This window comes from Sabethes cyaneus, chromosome 2 (genome assembly GCF_943734655.1).
Source record: "Sabethes cyaneus chromosome 2, idSabCyanKW18_F2, whole genome shotgun sequence".
NCBI lineage: Eukaryota > Metazoa > Arthropoda > Insecta > Diptera > Culicidae > Sabethes > Sabethes cyaneus.
In genome coordinates, this window is record NC_071354.1 from 209434883 (window position 1) to 209441152 (window position 6270).

Below are 6270 nucleotides of genomic sequence, written 5' to 3' on the forward strand. Positions count from 1 at the left end.
TCACTTTTAAATCCATTCATTCACTGCCGGATCGGGTTCGTCGCTGTCTGTTTGTAAAGAAAGCGTTGAGCTCACAGGGCAGTGGTATGATAGTAGTAGGCACGACGCGACGTTATACTACGTTTGCTTTGTTGACAGGCATCATAGTGGGTACAAGGAAATCCTGTCTGGTAGCTTTTCGATGCCGCAACCGCTATGCGTGTGGTTTATGGTCGCTGGCTGATTATTGTTGTCCGATAGAAATGTGCCGTTTGGCTCATCAAAATATTTATGTCCCAATTATGAAAGCTGCGGTGCGTTGGCGACAAAACGAGTGGAACGTTTTTGAGTAGCGTGAAAACGGGTTGGAAAATTATTATTGGTAAAATCAGGAAACTAGAATTATTTCTTTGAATAATTTTAAATGAAAATGCTAACAATATGCTATATTTTTCGCATATCTTGATAGTTTGTGAAATATGGTAAAAAATAACCTGACCAACCCATGTGGTTGCAAGGAAAAAACCATTTGTGTTCAATATACACGTTCAGCCAAAAAACCAGTTAAAATCAAATATTTATATATTTCATAATAATCTTCTTTTTAACCTGTTTTGCAAAAGTTAACGACGAAGTGTTATCACATGTCTGCAAATAAACATAATTTATTCACCTAGTTTGTGAACCAGATTGAATTCAGTAATAGATTAGCATTAGTTTTAAACAACATATGGTCAAATTCACATTTAATGAAAAGAAGATGATGTGTTTAATAGTGAGTTCTGCATAACATTGGTGTAAAGAGCTTCAGTGCGAATACGAAAGCCGCTAAAAATCTTGAAGGCCTCTTCCATGCGGAGCCCAATGTTTGTTTCACCTGCCCAGCGACTGTGTGCTATCTTCTGGTTATACGATGAAATCATACGTTGACCATTTGGCGTCCATCCGGCTGCTGCAGATGAAGACGAACAAAAGCAATGAAATGCATTCGCTTTCCGTGTTTTGCCTTTCTGACTGAGAAAAGTTTAGTGGTTCGCTCTAAATAAAGTGTTTCGGATTTGCAAACAAATCCTTAATTATGATTGTACATCCATCACACGACTTAGTTTCGAAAACTGTAGCAAAGACGTGAATATAGACTGAAAAATTAATTAATGCAATGAACCGGCTTGAAACTATGTTCAAATCCATATAACAGGTTATGTGAGAAAATGTGACATCTGCTGTTAGGCGAATAACGGCGGGTATTTATTTTATTTTGTTTATTTGCGGCATAGCCACACACTTTCGAAGTGAAGATTGAGGATGACCTCCGAGCATCGATGCAGGCATGCGTACCATTAGCCAGTCGTCCAAAATATATTGGACGTAAAAAACTATCTAGTAGTGAAGCTTACAAGCTATATCTTCACACTTTCGTATTGAAACTTTTTGTATTTGCAATCAGAAGTAAATTTTCAATTATCCTTGTGATTCAAGAAATTTGAACATGTTAACATTATGTTAGAGATAACAATGGGAAGTTTTGACGTGTAGGACTACGCCTTACGAGAAGATAGCTGGTAAAAATTTCATCGCCCTATTGTTCCTTGCAGCCATTTTACGAGTCCTAAATGCCCCTAAAATATGCTTGACAAGCAAGGAGAGGTGTAGTGGGAAGGCAATAATGAAAAACTGATGGTTTATTTTATGTTTGAGGAGGTGTTCGGGTATAGAAATAAACTATCCCTCATTGGGAACAAAAGACACGTTATTTTAACATATAAAACGTATATTATCTTACTGACTAAAACATGTCGCGTGTAACGCTCTGCTGGTTAAAACCGGAAGTCATTTTACTCTGAACTCTTACCACACATACATATAAGCGCCTACCAGCATCATCGCAGTGACAGGGGAACTGTCACTGGAGAGCCCAGCGTCGTACGAAGCGCACATACAGGTGGGCGCACTCCGACAGAAAAAAGTCGTCTCCAACGTCTCCCCTCTTAGTAAAGGTGGTACGGGGCGAACCACTTCGGCGACCTTCGATTTCTGGAAGATCGCCAAGGAACTCTTCCACCGGATCTGCCTCAACTGCTGACTCAAATTCGGTACCAAACCTGATGATGTTGATGTTGACGTTGATGGAGACTGAACAGACGACAACGGGATCTACACCGTATTTTGCGGCTAGTCAGGCCGCGGAGTAGACACTGTTTGCTGTAGAAGTCCCAGACGATTGTGTAGGAGCTGGCTCAGATACTGGTGCAGCTGAACCAGGTAGTGAAGCTAGCGAGGCCAGACCACAAGTTCTGACAAGTTCCAGGCTTCAAGTAGAACATCCAACATCCATCTTCTGTTTGCAACTGCTGATTGGGTTCGCTGACTAGCTGGGTACTGAATCGGCCACGGTCCGGCTTCGTAATTGATTGATGTGTGAACGTAACATTGGTAGCATTCTCAATCCACACATTGTACATGACGTCTCCCAGGCGTTGACATACGACACCTGGTGTCCTTTTCCAACAGTTTCGTGTGTAGATCTTGGCGTAGACTAAATTGTTTTTACTGAAGTACCTTGGCTGTTTGTCCGGAATGGCTTTTGGTTCCGGCTTGCGAACTGGTAATGGACGAAGCAACTCGAGGCACGTTCGGATTTGGCGCCCAAACATGACTTTAGATGGCGATTTGCTTTTCGGTAAGGAGCGGTTTGGCGTGCCTCGGTAGGTCAGCAGGAATATGTCCAAAGCTTCTTCGATGTCTCCTCTCCCCTCTTGAATTTACTTGACGGTGCGTTTTAACGTGTCCACGAAACGTGCGGCTTGTCCGTTCGACTGTGGGTGAAACGGGGCTGTTCGTACGTGTTCGATTCCATTCATCATACAGAAATCGGCAAAGTGAGCGCTAGTGAACAGTGTTCCATTGTCCGATACCAAAATTTCGGGCATCCTAAAACGAGCAAATAATCCACGCAGGATTCTCATAGTAGCGTGAGCAGTGATACGTCGAGTTAGTACCACTTCAGGCCACTTGGACAAGCTATCGACGGCGATGAGATAATATTCGCCTTTGACTAGACCGGCGAAATCGACATGCACTCGTTGCTACGGACCAGATGCTTTGGCCCATGGGACAGGATCCATGTGAGGAGGAGATCGCGCGACGGACGTACAATGCGGGAAAGTCTTGACGTAGGCCTGTACTTGTTCGTCGAGTGAGGGCCAGTACACATAGCTTCTGGAGAGTGCTTTCATCCTGTGGATGCTAGGATGTCCGAGGTGCAGTTGTTTCAGGTACTGCTTGGAATAGCGAGTCGCTCCCCGAACAGAATACATCCGTCCACTAGCCTGAGCGATTCTTGCCTGGCTTGGAAACGCTTGAGTTACGCTTCGATAAGTTGAGATTGTGGTCAACCATCACGGATGTACCGAAAAACCTTCCGAAGGAGTGAATCGGACTGCATAGCCTGTGCGACGACTCTGAAACTGAGAGGAAAAGTGTTAATTGAACATGAGACCACAGACCTGATATCGTCTTCGAGGCGAATGCTGGTGATGACGTAGTCTTCGTCTGGTTTCGCATGCTGATCGATGAGACGTGACAGGACATCAGCGTTGCCGAACTTGCTGGTCACCACGTACTCGATCTCGAAGTCATTCAGCAGTAGGGTCAAGGCAAATCGTTGAAGTCTGTTGGCAGTGTAGACGGGAATGCCTTTCTTGGATCCTAACCCGAAGATTTGCAGCAGTGGAGCGTGGTCAGTTTGCAGACGAAAATGCCGACCAAACAGTATTTTGTAAAACTTGGTGACGGCAAATATAATGGTCAGACCTTCACGATCCGGCTGACTGTAGTTTTGTTCCGCCTTGGTGACTGCTCTTGAAGCGTGCTGCACCACTTTCACTGAACTATTTGGAAAAAATATGGCTGATCGCTGCTCCGAGGCCAATGGATGAAGCAACAGCTGCCACAATGGTGTCCAACTTCAGATTGTAGTGGGTGAGAGGTAGGTCCGACAAGAGAATTCGTTTGAAATTGTCGAATGCTTGCTGACAATCTTGATTTCTCACGAATTTTGCTTCTGACTTGAGCAGATTGTCGAGAGGACAGCGCTACATCCGCATGTTCTGCACAAACTTTCCATAATAGTTGATTGCACCGAGGAACGAGCGGACTCCAGAGACGTCAGTGGGAGACGATAGCTTGGTAATCGCTTCGATTTTCGATGGAAAAGGGCGCAAACCTTTATGCTCGATGACGTGGTCCAGATACTGAATCTGACGTTTTCGGAATGAACATTTTTCCGCTCGAATCGTAAATCCGAAATCTTCAATGCACTGTAGGACCGCTTTCAGATTACGGTCGTGCTCCTCTTTATTTTCACCATCGACTACTAGCCGGATGTTCCCTTGAGACCGGCGAGCATCGTGTCGATGAGCTGCTGGAATGCTCCTGGAGCGATCTTTACATCTGGTGGGAGACGGTTGTAGTGGTACAGTCCACGGTGAGTGTTTACCGTTAACAGACCACGGCTTGCTTCATCAATTTCCACCTGCAGGAAAGCATCGGAGAGATCAATCTGGCTGAATATCTCACAGTTAGCCAACTTGGCGAAACTATCCTCCGGAAGGGAAAGCGGGTATTGATGAGGCTGCAAGGCGGCATTCAGTCCCGTCGAATAGTCTCCGCAAATCCCAATCGAACCGTTTGCCTTGCGTACTACCACTATCGGAGCGGCCCACTCCGGTGAGCTCGTGTGAGCGGCTCTGATCCGTTCATTTTCTGCTGCGAACCGATTCAAATTATCGTCTCTTGGCTTACGGTTCGTTTGTTCAATTTATTCGCTAAGTTGGCAGTTTGGTAGATTACGATACACGAACCAAACTTCATGTTACCTTCGGGTACGCTCGAAGGACCGTGGTTCTGTTTCTGCTCTTGAAACGCTCTTTCTTGTGAACCTGTGCATTTAAACGGCTCATAAGCGTTCGCCCATCTCTACACTCTTAAATAATTCTACCTGTAAATAGGTCGGATTTAGTTAAAGCTATGTTGAAACTACTCAAAATGCCCTTAAAGTGTACAAACTCAAGCTTTGGGAAAAATTTTAACCAATTTTGGCTACTTACTACCGATAATTGAATTATTCTTCATGACAAATAACGCACTTTTAAGTTCCTACCAGCAATTTTTTGGTTGAAAAACTACTCAAAATCAGAGTTTATACACTTTAAGGGCATTTTGAGTAGTTTCAACCTAGTTTTAACTAAATCCGACCTATTTACAGGTAGAATCATTTAAGAGTGTAGTTAGAAGACAAAACTAAGTACCTGGCGGTTGAATTTAGACTGTATAACAAAAAGATCCTCGTCGTGGTCGGAGAACCATTGTTCTATCGCCTTGGCAAAAAATTGGCTGATTTTGCTGCGCATTACAAAAATATTTTGCTTATCGAGGACTTTAATATCGATTTGTTCAGCCAAGTTGGAGACAGGCGCAATTTTAAGCAATATTAGAGTGCTTTGCTATGTCCTCTATAGGTGAAGATCCGACGTTCATTCCTAGAGATGGTTGCTCGCAGCTGGGTTCATTCATTCCAAGTTGTAGCGATAAAGTTTTGCGCTACAGCCTGGTAAGTTTCCCTGGACTATCGTAGCATGACCTCAGCTTTGGTTCTCTGGATTTTGATGTAAGACCTGTTGGACACGTATCTTGACTACGTCAATTTCAACTCCCCAATACAGCAGAACGCTATTGTTTTCGTCTTTGGGAATGTTTTTTATGCGATCCACGGTCCAAACGTCCAAGCTGGTCAATTTATTCAACTCTCATGAAAGCAGATTTATGATGATTGCATCCCACTTCGCACATGCAACACCTGCTAATTTGGGGTACAACAGTGAAATTCGAATGGCTATGTAGGAACGTGATTTGGCGTACGCAGACTAGTTCAGAGCACCGAGAATAGCCAAGGATGAAGTGCGTCAACGGAATAATGTCCTGAGAAATCGAGGCGTTAAAAACGCACAAGTCGAACCGACTTTTGGACAACCGGATCTCGTTCTTTGGAAATGGCCTAAAAGTATTAGGGTGGGTAAAAACAAATCGTCAGCTGCGTGCGAGTACCATCCTAACGAAGTGAATCGCACATTCTTGTCGAACTGCATCCAAAATGATGATAACAGTGAGCGGAGCGAAGATCGATGCCAGATCTGCTCTACAGCTTATCCTTCCGTCTAGGGCGGTCCTGGGAAGCGGTGAACGCGTAAGAAGCTGCATTTATATGCTCTGTCTAACCATAATCAATATACT